The 17910-nt window shown below is 35.9% G+C and overlaps 1 protein-coding gene across 4 annotated transcripts in view; it reads left to right on the top strand.

Annotated features, from left to right (window-relative positions):
• The window catches only part of AKAP6 (A-kinase anchoring protein 6), a 263132-nt gene that overhangs the window by 182230 nt on the left and 62992 nt on the right, over nucleotides 1–17910 (top strand). The window lies entirely within an intron of this gene.

Raw genomic sequence — 17910 nt, 5'->3', positions numbered from 1 at the left:
TTTTAGGGTGAAGTTATAGGGTCTAATTCTAGTATATATATGTATCTATGCACACAGACACACGGTTTCTTTTATTTGCCATAGCAGCCTTAACCCAGAAGCTGTATCACTTCTTTTAGATAGATAGTACTTGTAAGAACTTCCTCAAAATGTGTGATTTGAACCTAAAATTGATTCAAGCTTCACTATATGTGTGAGGAGCTATGGGTCTGAGGGGTGGTGGGGCAAAGAAAGGAGGGGCTTTCAACAGAAATATCAGGCTGCAGTAAATCTTCCTCATTTAGGCAATTTTTATTGGAGTAATTCTGACAGTTGTCATCCTTGAATTGCTTTGAGCATATGGCATATTTCAAAGAGCAGATTGTGAATCATAAAAAATAAAATTAATAACTAACCACAGAATCAGCAACACTATAATGACAAGAAACAACTACCCTCTAGCTTTTTTTTTATTTCTTATCAAATAAATGGTACATTCAAGGTCAAATAGAAGTTGTTTTCTTTCTTCTATGATTGCATCATTTGATAATTTCTTAAATATAATACTTTTTCTTGCTTTGGCATCCTATTTTCTTGATGGTCTTCTTGAATTTATTCTTTCGTATTTTAGTTATTTTATTTAAAATACTCAGGAAGAAGGGGTTGTCATGGGAGTTAAAATGCATTTATAAATTCAAATATAGTTTGGATCCAAACTATTTTAGGCTGCAAGTGAGTTTCATTCACTGGCCTCCATTTCTTGCTTTGACAATTATTTTTTATTTTTGCTAATGTCTTTTTCATAACTTTCTAAATACTTAATCAGATTTTACCACACATTAATAGACCTGGAATTGGCCAGGCTCAGAAATAAACAATGTCAGAAATTAGTGAAGAGTTTCCTGAGGGTCTAGAAGAAGGTGTTATGGTAGTGCTTGTCCATATAAGGCCAGTCTGTACCATGCCTAATTTAACCACTAGTTTTAGTCCTATACTGAAAAAGCCCAAAACAATAAATTTTAAAGTAACTATCCATCAAGCAATATGAAAAGGAACAAAGACTAGGCAGCCAGCCCAAGTATTTTAGATGTTATTTAGGATACTTCCCTTTCTGATTTCCAAATGTAACCCATAAGAATAATTATAGATGATAAGGATGGGATAATAGTGCACGGTGAGAAGAGTAAAAAAGGTCAACAATTTAATAATATGTGCAGTATGGTATGGTGGCAAAGTGGGGAATATTAGTGCAAAATGGGAATAGTTTCTTAATATTATGAAATTCTGTATTATGATAGGCATGACACTTCCAAAAGCAGAAAGTTTGTATGACAGACAGTAGCTGAGTCTGCAGCCTGTGCAGCACAGACTAACCAGCATTATTCTGAAGAGCAGGCAGTTTATTTCTCCTGCAATTTCTGCCAGGAGGTCACTGGCTGCTGTACCAGATTTGAACCTCTGTCTCAAAACTGCCTATCTGGTACTTGGTCACTACAAAACCACTTGAAGAAGGGTAGAAATAGACTCCTTGCCCTCCTGCAGTGAATATTCACTGCATTTACCTTTCTAATAAGTGCAGCAAGCAAATTTTTAAGGACTGAACAAAAGCCTTAAGGAGAAATGTGGAGTTTGCATAAGAGATGACTAAGGAGTGTCTACAAGGCAAGAAGAGTATTTGCAAGTCAGGTAAAAATCTAAAGTGCATTGCATTTGGAACGATCATTCTTTCCAAAAAAACAAAACAAAAACAACAACAAAAAACTCTAAACCCCACAATGAACAATCTGTCAAAGAAATGTTAAAAGCCCCATAATTTTAGACATTTAAAAGTAGACAAAAGACAACATTAGCAAACGTAATTGAGGGAACAGTTCCACTGGCAAAGGAAGGATCAGATAAATCACTAAGTCTTTATCATCCTCAATTTCAGAGATTTGTGTAGTGATGAATCATGCCCTCAAAAAGAGCATTAATAGTTTTACATAACTAGCCCAGTAAACCTCTCTTCTAATCAATGGTGACACCCGTTTTATTTGGAAGCATTTTTACAGAGTCGTGGATGGCCGAGTGCACGTGAGCACTGCCTGCGCTTCCCAGAGAGCACAGCCGTTCTGCTCTGTAGGGAGAGAAATCCAGGCAGCTATTATTATCAGAGTTCTTTAGTGCTGTGGGGTGTTATGAAAACACGGGTTTTGCTTTAGTTTCTCTTTATCAATTGCAACTTCAAATGTGAACCTGCTAATTGCACTCTCTGCATTTTCGTGGATTTTCCTAAAACCACAGATCCCTCTTCTCAGTTGCTGAGCTGACAAGTAATTGCAGCTCAGAGCCAGCTCAGCAAGCTGCCTCTGCCAGGGAACCTGCTGTGGTATCACTATTACCAACAGTAATCATTGCCCCTAAGGAGGCTATGAATGGGAAAGAGCAATGATGAAACAGGTAATTCGGAAGGGAAAAGCATACATTAAAGGAGCATAACACAATATATAAATGCTAAAATTGTATATAGGAAAATGAAATGTATTTTCATGGTTAGAGTATTTTCACAGTACTCTATTTTCAGAGTCAATATGCACTTAAGTAAACTCTCAGCTTAATTTTGTTTTGTAATATTCCAGGAACTTTATCGTTTTTTACTAGGATCCTTATTATCTCTCTTTAACTAGGTTTTATTTTGCCCTTATAATAGGAACAGCACAGCCATAATTTTTGTAACACTGAATATGAATGTATTACTTTCTCTAGACTTCCTAGATTTCAGTGCAAAGATTAAAAAAAAATAGAATATAGCCCTACATTATTTCTGCTTTACAGTCCTCGGCTAGCTAATGATTTTGAAAATCAGCTGGTGTTTGATAAAATGGCAGTTGCAGAATGAATTGGTGACAGTTTATTTGTCCTCTAATGCTTAATCTATTAATTAAGAAAAAACCAAAAGGAGTATTTCCATGTTTTTGGATTCTTGCTTCTTTGTACTTCTATAATAGCTCAGTTTAATGCCAAATGTATCATGTTTATTTCATTTTAATCTACTGCATGTGAGCCTGATCTCATAAGCTCTAAGTACACAGAACTTGCATTGACTTCAGCTGTATTCATATGCTGTTACTGGAGGATCAAACCCAAAGAATTTAAACTCTGCTAATTAGCCCTTTAGTAGGAACTTGAGTAATTCTGTACCTTGAATGTTCAAAAATGAAGCAAATCCATATTTACTGGAACTGTCAAGATTAGAAATGAGTATAGTAGCAGAAAAGTTAATGATAATTCTTTCCATTTTCCTCTGAAGATTAATTGCAAAACTTAATTGTGTTAGATTAAAACCCTATTTAAATAAGTACAGTATGATTGTTAGAATTGTCAGTATGTTCAGAACAAAATTAACCAAGCATTTGAAAATATCAAATAAAAGAAATATTTTTTTCTGTCTGATTGCAAGCGGTGTATGGTGGTTTTAATACAAACTGCATAAGCCATAAGTCTTTTGCTTGTAGGTCTTCAGCAACAATGCTTACAAGAGATGGAAAAAGATCCATAGTAGTAGTGCAAAGATTTTGAAAGAATTTAGTTGGCACAGCTTTTGAACAGATTAACTGCTGAACTCTTTCATCAAAGGGAAGTGGTCTACTCTATTAAATAACACAAAAATGCACATCAAAAACTAAGGATATATTTAAAAAAAAGTTGAGGGGGAAAAATCTCCCAGCAGTTTTTGTTTCTCTGCTGGAAGCTCTATCCCTGCTCGGAAGGTGCAGTTAATTTCCTCCTCTGGGTGTGCTGCTGCTCCATTGTGCCTTTCTTGCTGGCTCAGTGTGCTGTGGCCCGGAGTGGATCAAACAAACCGTGGTGAAAGTTTCCCTCATTTGCATCACTTCTAGACAGCCCTGTCGTACTCTTTGCTGACAGGAAATCACTGTCTTTGTCACCTTTTTTCAGTGATCTCCTTTTGGCAGAGATTGGCCATGTGACCAGGATTAATCACAACAACAGTTCTGGCTCAGAACTCAATGACATGTTTTCCTCAGCACTTCAATAATGGTGTAGAGGAGTCAGTAGGAAATGACTACATTAATTTCAGAGTGAAAAGATAATTAACACTTAAGGACTAGTGCTATAACCTATGGAGCTATTATTCAAATTAAAACTAATTTATTGCAAACTTGTGAAAAAAAAAAAAAGAAAAAAAACCAACACAAAAAACTGTTCTTTAATGCAACTGTTAAAATAATCTTGCAAGAATCCCTGAGTTTAAAAAGAAGCACAAACTATATTTAACGTAGTAATATAAATACATAAAAACTTCAACATTTGAAACTGGAGGCTAAAGTATGTAAAGTGCTTACTTAGATGATATGAATAGGATACTGGCAAACAAAAGCAGCAGTGTGCTCCTAGAATGCTGTGCTTCAAGGAGTTTCCTTGGCAACAGAAATGCAGTTCCAAAAGTAGACAGAACTTTCCTCAGAAAACATACTATTAATAACAACCTTCCGGAACAACTTGGAACAATTTGACTACTTGGCAATAAAATGCCAAGTGTTCTGCAAATTAATCTAACACATAACAGTTATATGTTTCTCTTGCCCATAATTCTCCTGAACTGGGGGCCTGAGTTCTCTGCTATTAGAGGATACAAATGTGCAAAGCGGTTCCAAATGGTGCGCAAACAGAGAGAGGGCTCAAATAGCAGCAGCCTATAAGGATCAATTAATGGTCTTCGTATCATTTTAACTTGTAAACCAGATTAGTTTAATTGGATTACTTTGTTCCATTTGAAGCAAGTTCTGCGTACCTACTGAAGCTGCACTGTAGTTCAGTCTTTATTTCAAGTAGATTTTCCATATAAAGAAAATTTATTAAAAGATTAACAGCCTGCAGAGTGATATATTTGGACAATATGCTTAGGGGATTGGTTATAAACGAGAAAACGTGAAGATTTTTGCTCCTAAACTGCATATTCTGCACAGTCCAGGATACCTTCTGTCTGTCTGGTAATCCATCAGTGCCTGCACAGAGCTGCTAAAACCGTCAGTTTTAGTCAGGAGGAAGTGATGGTCGTCACTTTAGAGGAAGCTCTCAGCACACTTCAGGATTGAGCCCCTTGTAGGGAGTAACTACAAATCTGCTATGCATGCAGTATTTTTAGGTATGTCATCATTTCTGCATGAGCCAAAAGAATAAACTAATTTCAGTTTTGCCTTGCCAATAGGAATCATTAGAATTCCACTAAAGGCCATAAGTTTACTAGACAGGAAAGGCAGGCTGTGCTAGTACCTTGACTTTTCCTGAATTCTGAGATCTAAAGGTTAAAAGTAATCAATATCTCATTGTGCAGCCTGATAATAAGTAATAACCATGATGTTAAAATCTAAATGACTGCAGATAGCACTTAGGTGTGTTGACCCATTTGGAAGGGCTTTTTAATTGCAATCAGAATAGTCATTATACTTTGCTAATCAACTTTTAGGCTACCTTGCAAAAATCACCACCTTTATGAAATATTACTTTAATGCTATTAGCAAATGTCCCAAAGTGAAAGCTCTTATGTTTTGTGATAAAGTATATGTTTAAAAAAAAAAAGGAAAGAAAGATTATTCTGCTAAATAATGTCCATGGAGATACTCACTAACAATAGTATGTCTATTACTTATATAATATGGCTGTACTTGTGTCTACATACATGGATTGATACATGCCTCAATGGAAGTTAATCTTTGCTTTTAACACTCTAGTGTTTTTAACTGTCATGTATTGTAGAATGACTTTGCACAAAGCTGGCTTCAGTTACTGTTCTTCCTAAAGATCAGTAATTTTCCTGTGCTAGGCTGGATCTTTTTTCCCCCAACAGATTAAGAACCTCTATGATATTCTCCACTAGGCAATAAAATCAACTGTTTTGTATGAGAGGTCTGAAAAATGCCTGATATACCAAATAGCAGTAGAAGTCTGACTGCTATTATATGAACTAAATGAGCTCAGGACCTGACACAGCAAAGTTTCCCACTCCCTTATTACAAGGCGTGATGAAATTGGTTACACTTTTCTACGCAAGTATTTTCACTTCAGTTGTACTGGAGAACAGGGTAGAAATTCCTTTGTAACCCGTCCTATAACAACCAGCTCGTTCTTCAGTGGTTCATATGTTTAACTGTGTAATAAGATTGAATTCCTTGTTAATTCTGGAAAAAATTGTATTGTACAAAGCAGAAAATAAAAATATTGTTGAAAAAAATCATACTTAAAACAGAGAAATGTTACATTTTAATGTTGTACATGATTGCAACAGGAAAACACTGCCATATCTACAGAACTAAAACATCTAGAAATTGAATACAGAAAGAACGTGAGAAATATTTTTACGTTTTCTTGGTTGCTTCCATAATAGATTTCAAATGTAAACATGCATTTTTAAAGATAGTGTTGTAATTTCTACGGAGCAGGCTCCCTCTACTTCTGCAAGAAGTGGCTTCATGCATTTCCCAAGAGTAAGTGGGTTTCTCCTACTTCTTCCCAGCATGATGTTGAAGATGAACTTCACATTGTAGCAATGTAGTATTTACTGAGCTTGTAGCAAAAGCCAGCACAGCTTTTTGGAGATTAAAGCAGTGTGTCTAGAATGAAAGAGGCATTCAACTTCAAACAAAAGTAAATGTGTACCACATAGCTGTCATCACCATTCCTTACTACAGCTGCAAAACGTGGACAATTTGCAGTCATCACGTCAAGCATCTTAGTCAACTCCACATGCTCTGTGTTTGTGTCCTTGCTGCTAGAAAATAGTAAGATAAGGTCCTAAGCAGTGAGACCTTAAAGCTGCCTTCCACTGGTCTCTCCAGATAATATATTGAAATAAGATAAATTGAGGACTGTTAATAACATGATGACAATATAATTTTTGAAGCTGTGTGTGGACATGGTACTGGTTTTTTTTTTTAGCACCTTGGTGTATCCATCTGTTTTAAAGGAATGTAGATGAAAAAATCACTAGCAAAAATTATAGGTGGCAATAGTATTATTACCCTGTTCCTCATGTTAGTTGGCAATTTTTAATGCCTTTCCCTATTTTTCCACCTCATATTCCAGAAGAAAATATTATTTTTTATAACTCATAAAAATCACGTGCTTTATCCATGATGTTTTGCTTCATAAACATAATACAGGAACTACTATTTTCTTTCCAAATTACTCCTCATCAGTATACCTCAAAAATAATCAATACTGTAATATTTCTTTCATAAAAATATACAAAAAACAAATGACCACAGAAAACCTTTCTGGCAGGTTTTCTATATGAAACCCAAATTCACTAAATCTCCATAAACTTTCAGTGGCAATATATTCAATGAATTTATGTCTAAATTATAAAAAATAAGTTGCAGTGAAGTGTAGCAGTTTATAATCCCCTGAATTTTTATTTGTATATGTATTGTATTTTTATTTTTATAAATATATATTATAGACTGTATTTATATATTGAAAATATGTAAAATATCAATATAAATTATTTATGTGTATATATTTGTAACCTTTTTACATACTTAAGGTGGATGATGTCTTTACTTTGTGTGTATACACTTTTAATACATTGCGCTAAAAATAGCTGCAGCATTTTGTGCGAAGTTCTCCTTCTAACAATGTAAAATACTCAATTACTATAATTTAATTCATAGTTTTTGCAGTTGTGTTTCTATCAGGTCCAGAGGGGTCTTAAGGCAGGCTGCAGCCAGCCCTTGTGGCCAGAGTGAAATACTTGTGGTTCTTCTTAACTTCTTGTGGGTGCTGTTGTACTAGCGTTGCAGAAAACATGGTTGCTACAGAATCCCAGTGATCATGAAACCGTAAATGTTAAAGTTGGTTGTATGAAGAGATGCTTTTGGGGGGAAACAGCAGTTTTTCCCTTCACATCCTGTTGTTGCAGAATGACAGGTGCTATTACAGATGTGAAGGACGTGAGCCAGTTGTGCCACAGGCTGCAGGGAAGGCTATGGAGAGGTTGTTGTTTCCCCAGTATTACACTGGGACAAGGAGCCATCTGTGAAGACTAATTTAAACTACTATGGGAGCAAAGTAGACCAGCCTCTATCATGACGAGGTTTCTCTAAGGCGTAATTCAGAGCAGAATCTTGTTAGGTACTGTGAAATGCTTTCAGGAGAACCACTTTACTCTCTTACCTCTTTCTCCACTGATTGGATAAAGATGTTATGAGGATCAGACTCACTCAGGTTGCCACTCACTGATCCTGATATCACAAAAAGAGGTTTTTTGGTACCATTGTGCAATGTTTATGCAATATTCCAGTTTGAAACTCATTTGTGATGCATTCAGATTTTGAAAGACATTGCACTGGAGCTGGATTATCTCTGCTTTACCCATTGATTTTTCTCAGAAATAGGATATGATATATACAGAATTTTTCAGGAGGTAACTTTCTAAAGATGAACATATATTGAGACTTGCATGCTTATTTTTAATAATGTTTTGAGACTTACATGCTTATTTTTTGATGGTATTCATCAAGAAGTACTACTATTCAGGTGGGAGAGCAATAATTCCTAAGATCTCAGAGCTTGTTATCACGTGTGGAAAGAGCAAATAAACACCATCAGAGGTGAGAAGTGGACAATCATGTAATTCCACTTTGTTGTCTGAAAAAGTTCGTTGCTATTATTTTGGTTTTTCAGCAAGAGTATATAATTTGTAGTCAGGGTTCATTTTTCTCCAACAAGTCAGTAGTCAAATGCCTCATAGTGCAAGTATGGAAGTTTTTTGCCTTTTCTTTCCCCCAGATCCCACCCAAAAAAAAAAAAAAAAAAAAGAGAAGAGTGAGACAGAAAAGCTTTTTCTGCAAATATTTTGGTTCCTTGTTGCTTCAGCTTTAGTTGTGGTTTTTAAGTCTCTTGTTTTCATTAGCTATCTACCAAAGTACATTAGATATTTACACCGCAGGCCGAATAATGTAATACTTAAAATAGATAAATAAACAGATAAATAGATAAAAAGAAAGAGAAGAAATGAGATGATGAAAATCTTTTCCACCTTTGTCTCTGCTGAGCTAGGGAGTTTTCTCTCCTTTCCTCTTTAAACAGTAATGGGTTGTGCTGTGGCCATTGTGCTGTATGAGCCTTGTAGTCTCTTTGAGTACTTATTTTCCGTGCTAAATAGAGAGTAAAATTCACAAGATTCCTACTAAAATTCGAAGAGGTATGAAAATATATCATTGATTAAGTTTTATTAAAACTGAGGTCTGAGACAGCAGTCACGTTAGACAGAAATGAAATATCAGTGATTACCCATGTAGGAAACACCTAAAATCATAAGACAGGTAGACGTAACTCTGGCCACCAGGAAAACTGGAACTCCAAACAAAAAATGCTTTGCTTTGAGGCAATAGAAACAAAATTTTAGCCTCTAAAAAGAATTGGTCAGAGGGATGCAAATAATGAAAAATTAATTTAAATCTATAAAAGGTCTTCTTAACCTAAAAAACCAGAAACAAAAAAAGAGGATATGGTAAGGTGCCAGGAAGTAGGGCAACCATGTGTAACTGTAGACATGAAACATGTCTTAATTGTATCTCTTTGCCAGGATAACTTGTGAAATACACAGCACCCATGCAGCGGGAAGGCATTAGGGTAAAACCAATCTAATATATGCCTCCAAACAGTGGGTGAACTATCCGGGGAAGTGCCAGAACAGAAATAGCAGAACACACACATAGATGTAAGTCAAAATAACCCATGAAGCAGGGCAGATGCAGACTGGCTGAAAATGTTGGCATTTCAGTGCAACATATATAGCGTAACAGGCAACACAAAAAGTAGAAATAAAAATGTTCTTGAGAAAAAGAGCCAGCCAGGCATATTGAATATCATAGTTACCTTTGAAATTAAAATATAGTGTCTGAAACCATTGAAAATTTAAGGTTTTAATGAAGAAGTAGATATCTGTAATGTGGCTTAAGCAAATCTAAAGATTCTCAGTGTTCCAGCAATGCAGAAGTCTGCCAGGCATTCAATTGCTATATTTGCAACTATGCTATTAGATCAATGACTAATTTGATACCAGCTGGATTATGGAGTCAGCTGCAGTGCAACACTGATAAGGAGCAAAATTAGACTGGAAAGATGCAACCAAGCACTGCAGATGTGCAATGAAATCATGATGAAACCAGTGAATCAATGCAGTCAATCAACAAACAACCCCTGAAACAAGAGATGCCATCTCTTAAAGTTTGCTATAGTTGTTTTACAAGAATTCTTCTCACCCAAGCTCTGGTTTCAACTGAAAGACAATAATCAAAGCAATACCTGAAAGAAACAAGCAAGTCACTGTGATTGCTTCCTGGCATTCTAGCTGAATATAACATATGTGAAGAAGGTGAGCACTTATATGTAAAATTGAAAATCCTCCAAATCACCTTAGAGAGAAGCAAAAAGGAATTCTGTTAGTCTAGTAAAACTGCTGGGAAATGTAATGTAGCAAAGCAAAGACCATGACCCCACAAAAAGTAATGGATAAAAAATTTAATAATGATCAGAAAATCCTGGAGTAAACTGATTCCAAAATCCTTGAACAAAATGCCAAAAACTTGGCATTTTTTACAAATCTTTTTCAGGGCAACAGTGTTCACTGTGGTGTCAAAAACATGTTTTGGAATAGTGATCTGAAGGAACAACAGAGCCATTGTTCTGCTGTGTATTTTGTCAGGTATCTGTAGTCTTTTATGCTCATCAGTCTGAGTTTCTGGGGGTACTCCAGTGTAACATGGACCTGACACCCTGCGGTGAGTAGCTGATGGCAATCTAAACATAGGAAACAGAAATGTCAAAAAGGAGGCAATCCATAACTAACCCTTAAATGGAAACCTGGACAGGAATATTAATCTAAATGCAGAAAACATGAAAGAATGTGAGTCGTCTGTGGGTGGCACATGTTGATTTTTGAAGGACTTTGCTGCTGGAATGAGAAACTATGAGTACCTCAGGAAAACTATGAGTACCTCAGGAAAACAGTTGACAGAAGGACAGTTCCATCTTTCACAGAGATGAACAATGCTTTTACAAATTTTTTTGCACACTTGGCAAAAGCTTGTGGATTTTTGCCATGGCCAGTACAGAGTAACTAGAAAAAAGAGTTAATGATCAAGAGAAAATAAAAAAGACAAGGGGGAGAGAGGAGAAGAGGGGTGGGCAAAGCAGCAAGATACCAGTCATTAAATAGTATAATTATTTGAAGGGCCTGGGCATTAGGAGAATCCCCTGATGATACAGAGCTCCTGTAGCAGTTCCTCTATCATTTTTCCTGGCACCAAAGCAGAAGTAGTGAATGAGTGTAAGGGTAAGTTGGAATGAAAGCAGGTTCTTTCCAACATAGACCCTCAGAGACCTCTGCTTTCTGAAATCAGTGAAACTAGGAATTTATCTCTTGCCTGGAAACAACAGCACAACTTGCTCCCATCCCATGCATGTTGCACTTGTCTTCCAGGAGAACTAATTTACGTGAGTTACCTGGTGGGCAAAAGCTCACCTTTGAGACACCACTGGCTGCCTTCAGCTGCAGGATGACCCACATCCCACCTGGTTTTTTTTCTTAATTCAAGTGCTGAATTTATCTCTACAAGATCAATACTGAGTCATCCATAAAATCAGATTAACATCATTAGGAATTTAGCATAGATGCCAAGAGAAAAGAATATAGCTATTTGAAGAAGCATGTTTTAATTTAGTTCAGTTGTGCATACATACATCTATATATATACATACATATCTATATATATGTATTTTGTCTAACAGCACAAATGCTAAATAAGTGAGCTTTGCTATTCCTGGCATATTTCAAAGTTACTGAATTTTAAATGTTGAGCAATAAAATGTGCATTTTGTGTAAAAAAATTCTGTTTGGCTCACAATAATTAAATTCAACTCTTCCTGTTAGAAGCCAGATTAAAAGAGATATTGAATATTGCTGGCCAATTGCAAAAAGCAACAGCAAGTATTGCCTGTTTTGGGAGTATATGTGAAGAGTTTTTTACATCTTTATTAAAAGCCATGTGTCCCACAAGCTATATCTTGGCTGAAGAGCAGGGTATTCTCTCATCTTGGCTGAAAAGCGGGGTATTCTCTGTCTGTGAGCTAACCATTTCCACAGACAATGCTTTTCACTGCTATGGTAGGAAATCCTGACTTTGGGGCTGAGGTATGCTCAAATGGTAGCTAATTTTTTTTTATTTGCCCCTGTATATTTAAATAGTGAAGAAAAATATTTCCTGTATTTTACCCAAGTGAATTCATGCCAGAAAATTAATCTTCTACCATTTTCCCCTGTTTCCTTCCCTTCAAGCCAGTCGCTAGAAATATACTATTATAATAACTTGCACACCATTTAAAAGCTGTTATGCTTATTGGTGCCTATGTGTATCATGAACAACTCTCCACTGTCCAAACAGGAAGACCCAGACTGATGAAAGATCTCATGGTTCAGGTTTTTGGTTTCATTAAAATCAACATAGACTGTTTGGATCATGCATATGATATTTTTGTGGATTTTATCTAGGGGTCTTATGAGAAAAGGCTTTTCTATTTATATTTATGGTTTTATAAGGCTAAAAAAAGCACAGAACACACACCATTTCCAGTCACATGCATTGTGCTTAGCACTCTTACTCTTATGCTTTCTAAATTCTTCCCATCAGGAGCCTATGGTCCGTTTTCCAGGTTCTTCAGAGGCTGCTGCATCTTCGAATTCTTTTTCTAGCTGTATCTTTTAGCTTGCTGACTTAATCTGCCATGGCCAGAATTTGCTATCCTAGTGCTGCAGATTTGAACACCACCAGATTCTGATTGAGTAAATCTCAAAACCAGGCACTTTTCCATGTTCTGATCCCTAGCTGTCAGGTCGTCCAACAGTTGAGCATCTTTCTGAAATTTCAACGACTCATCTGTTCAGGCATTTCTGCAACTTGTCAGTCCGTATATTTCACGTTCCCTTCTTTTGTGAGTCTGAACGTACAACATAGTCAGTAGCTTGACTGTTGTCCTTGCTTTGTATGGCTGTATTTGGATCCAGATCTGTGAGTACCATAGTCTTTGTTCCTACATCCTTCTAAGGAGTGATGCCAGCCAACATATTTTTGTTTAGCCTGTGTTCAAGCTTCCCAGCGAAGCTACTGGAAAACCGTTTTGGATTTTCATATCCAGAGTCTTTTCTAGTCATTCCTAAGGAGCTGAGTGGTACATTGTGACAGACTGACGTGTTCTGAAACCTTTTTAAAGTGGTGTGTAAAATCCTAGGGGCTTAGCTACTGTGTGTTTTAACACAACAGAATATTACTTCATCAATTGGTATCCAGACTCAGGCGGTGACCACTCTTGGAAAACCTAAAATAAGACAAAGAAAGACTTGCTTTTATATATACTTAGAGTAGTTCCAATAGGCTTTAGCTGATGGGGTTTATGCACGTCTTTCATGTTTATCTCTTCTTTGTATGGTCCTTTAATGATTAGATTAAACCTGATAATTGGCTGATTTGGCCAGCAGGTGGCCTACTATACTGCGTTGTCAGCGTGTGCACTCACTCATGTCCTGAGAAGTCTACAATAATGTTGATTTGGATTTCTGATGTTCCGTGGTGTTAGTCCATGAGAGCAAGTGTGGCATTTGTAGTCTCAATGTGGTCTTTCTTGTTGTACCAATCCAGTGTAAGTGTATTCATACAGTGGGACTTTTTCAGGCCTATGAAATGTTGGAAAATGAAAAACTTATATAATGTCCCTACAGACTTTTGCAAGGTTTCAATATTTGAACCTTTTTTCTTAAGAGCTTAACAGCTTTACCAAAGGACAGTTAACTCCTGCTTCTGCCATTTCTTCCACAGTTTATTAAAGAACCAAATAATAAAATCAATGCAATGGCAATTCTTCAAACATCAATACCAAATGCCAATCACCAATGAACTGTAAAAATTAACTTTAATAGAATTAATGTAGTGCTTGTGTAGTAATTTAACATGCAAAACTCTATGGCCTGTTCTAAAATATGTATTCATTACTTTAATTTCTTTAGACTTCAGTTCTATAACAACATATTTTACCTCTAGCAAAATAGCAAATGAAATGGCCTAAAATGGTTGACTTGGACATAGATGTGAAAAAAGGTAACCTAGTGTGTTAATAATGTGGAGTATTCACCAAGGTATACTTTTTTATTTTTAGAATTGTTATTGATTATAAAATGGTTGTGAGGATAGGAAGTACAGCCACTTAAACTAAGAAGTGAGACCACTTTATTTATGTCACTGAAGTGCAGATAGGTTTAGCAAAGGTTCTGTCTCCATAAAAATCAGTCACATGTTTTGCTGATATTCTCAATAGAACATATTCCTTAAAATTTTTGAAAAGCAAGAATAGGCAATGGAATCTTGCTCTTTATCCATCATCCTTTTCTCATTTGTTTTCTTACATTTTTCCATCTTTGTTTGGAATTACTAAATTCCCTACACATATTCCCATACAAACATCTATTAAACAGAGAGCAGTTAAAGTTGAAGACAACAGTACACATTACTGTAAGCATATATCTTGTTTTAATGGCTACAGATCTTTTCAATTTGTATTTGAACAGGCAGGCAGCTTTCGTGGCATGCATGGTTACCAGAATAGGCTTTCCACAAAGCAGGACCAGAATCTCCTGAGAGAATGCCAGAAAGACAAAAGTTCGTGTCTTTCCTAGTGTTCGCAATAGCTGAAGGACATTCAAAATATCCTGAATTTGCTTCATATTATATTACTTCACTACTGGTTTTGTTTCCCGGTATTTCCTGCTGCTGCAGTCCTTTGAAAAAAATTCTTTTCCCTCTCAGATACATGCATATCTTTTCCCATTTTCAAGATATGTCCTGTTTCATCTTAAGTAGAATTCAGACATTAAAATAGCAATAACTTACGAGTCTCCAAATCCACTAACATTACAAGTATTACATAGATTTGAATATCGATACTCTAGTCACCAGTTTATCAGTTTGTTTAGAGCACAGAGATTAACATTTCAGTGAGAAAACATAAGTCATCATGAATTTGTGGGCCATATCTTTACAGAACTATTCTTTTCTCTTTTAATTGCCTTAAGACAGATTCTATTAATATGCAGGTGTTATGCTGGCGTGCTGATTTCAGAGAAGCTCATTACAAAATGCTAAACACAAAGGGGCAGATTCCTTGGTCTGTCAAGATCACTTCACATTCAACTTTACGATTTCCAAAGTGAATCTAGAGCAGTTGATAGTGCACACTAGAAAATACTCACCTTGTGGGTGGAACTCTCATTGATATCCTTAACTTCATCTGCTGCTATGTTCTTTTTCTCCTGCTTCCTGTCCTCCTTTTGAGCATGAATAGCAGCAGCAAACAATCTTTAAGTGAACTGGGAAAGTCCAACAAGTAAAAGCCAAAACGTGAGTACAGGCAATGCTGTCCCTAAGCACAAATTAAATCTAAACCCATTGGTTTTCATTTCTATCAGGGCCAAGTTATCAAAAATTTGATTGCTGACAGCCCTAGGAAGAACCAAGCACCTTAAGAATCACCAAAATGTGTGTATTTGAGTTTAATAGCCTCTGCGAAAATAGTTCTACTTCTCTATGTTTTGGTTCTATAAATTGTAATCCCAGAAACACCAAACAAAGATAACTCAAGATCAGTGCAAGTCATCTGTTTTCATGTTTGATTCTTGCAGTAACTTCATGCTTTCACAGACATTTAAGCTATTGGCAAAGGTATAAGATAAAACAGCTGGAAGTTAAAAGTAAACAAATTCAAACTAGAAATGAGCCATACATTTTCTAACAGTGGAAGAAGCTAGTTATTGATCACTTTACCAAGAAATTGTGAATTTACCATTATTTGTATTTTTAAGTCAGGGACAGATGCAATAACAGAAAATTTTCTCCAAGCCAGAGATTTGAGAGCTTAATATAAGCAGAGAAGATAAGATTAGGGTGCATTTTATACAAGTTGGTAGGTTAGAATATGACAATTTCTTGAATTTCAGATCTGTGAATCAACCCAAGTTTTGTCAGAGAATATTTTGGCAGAATGCCATTAGAGATGAGAAGAAGCTTTCAGCTTTCATCATGCCAGCAAATAGCAGAGTTCACACACAGCAGCAGCATAAATCCTTGCAAACAGACACCTGAAATGAGGGAAATTGAAAGAAACAGAGGGAAAGTTTCTTTTGTTTTTGTCTTGATAGTTACTCAAGACAACAAAATGAGTTCACTGTCACTGTATTCTCATGTTCCTTTGAGGGTAACTATTAGTGTTAGTTTCTAAATTTATTTGAGAATATGAGATTCCTTGTGTGTAGAGCTGAGGTATTCTCTGCAGTGACTAAAATGCACTGTAAGTGCTATAACTAATTTTTTTTTTCAATCTAGTGAGAAACAAAGAGTGTTAAGTAGTTCTGAGCTCAGAGAACATATTCTCTTGGACAGAACAGTGGAGTGACTATCGAAAGACTTGTGTTCCCGCATCAGAGATCTTCCCTGAGACTGTACACAGCATCCATCTATTCCTCAATTTCCCATTTTAAATTGAAAATAATATTTCTCTACCTCACATGACTGTTGCAAATCTGCAATTCACTGGAGCACAGCAATCTTGAGCCTGTAAAAAGTGTCATTAGGTGTACTCTTGCTGGTGGCCATTTGAAAGAGGCAAAGTGGCTCTCCCAGGCACAGCAGCTGTTGGACATACAGAGAGACTGGCTTTCAGCATGTTTTGGATTGTTTAGTTTCCAACATTTCTACACAGGCTTGAAGGTCATAGTCACATCTCATTCCATCACATCACAGTGTAACAGGGGCATATTTCTGTTTCTGATGGTTCATGAGCACCTTTCACATGCTCCTTGGAAGATACAGGGGTCTTCAAGAGTAAGCCAAATGCCACATGCAGGTAGCCAGAAAAAGAATTTTTTTTGTCTTTTTCCCTTTTCCCATTATGTGTGTGATAGTTCCTCTCATTTTTATTGCTTCTGTTTTGTCTGTGTTAAATTATTTAAGATATTAAAATATTATTTCATTCAGAAACTCCATTTTGACAAAGGAACTCAGTCTAATTTTCTAGACTCTGGAGGTTAAAATAAAGTATAATTTATCATGTATATTAGCTTTTAGAAACAATGGCCACGTTGATGTAGTGTTTTAAATATTATTCAGCAAATACAGTGGTGTTGTTAGTGTTCTAGAATTGAAATACATCTTGGAAAAAGTTCTTTCAAGATTATCTGGCTCTTGCTGAAGAAACATAGCATTGTCCTGTTTTGATCACCAGTGAGGAAGACAGACGGCATCTGTATTAAATACTCACAGGTCTGTCAGAGTGTTATCAGTCTCAGATATTCTGAAGAAGTCTAGTTCTTCATTCTTGCTGTTCAGTCATCTTTATATGCTTAGTTTGTTTTGGGGACTATTTAACTTCCTATTGATAAGGCCAAGAATGATCAGTGCTGTAGCATTTGCTATCAAAGCTGTTAATAGCATAAAAAATGAAATATTTTCTTCTAATTTAAAATACTCCAATGACATTTGTGAGGTGTACAACTTCTTGCCAGCTCTTCTAATTTAAAACATTATCTGTTCAAGGAAAACATATGTTAGAAATTTTTAATTCAGTGATAGGAAAGGCACTAATGAAATATGCATGTATGAATTTTGTATTGCATAAGTTTCCTCTTTCTTGAAATGTGATTAAAAGCCAAACATCTGGATTATGTTTAAAAAGCTTGAATTTCCAGTTTTCAGAGAGATTCAATCTATTTTGACACTGTACACTTAGCCTTAACATTTTCAGCATGCTGTTAACATTACTTGATATTGTAAAAAAAGTAAGTTCAGGTTTAAACAAAGTTGGACTTCTCCTATTGCTAAAAATGTT

Source organism: Lichenostomus cassidix, chromosome 5 (assembly GCF_008360975.1).
Source record: "Lichenostomus cassidix isolate B80296 chromosome 5, HeHo_3.0, whole genome shotgun sequence".
Taxonomy (NCBI): Eukaryota; Metazoa; Chordata; class Aves; order Passeriformes; family Meliphagidae; genus Lichenostomus; species Lichenostomus cassidix.
Note: the sequence above shows the minus strand (reverse complement) of the source record. Positions and strands in the feature narration are given on the sequence as shown.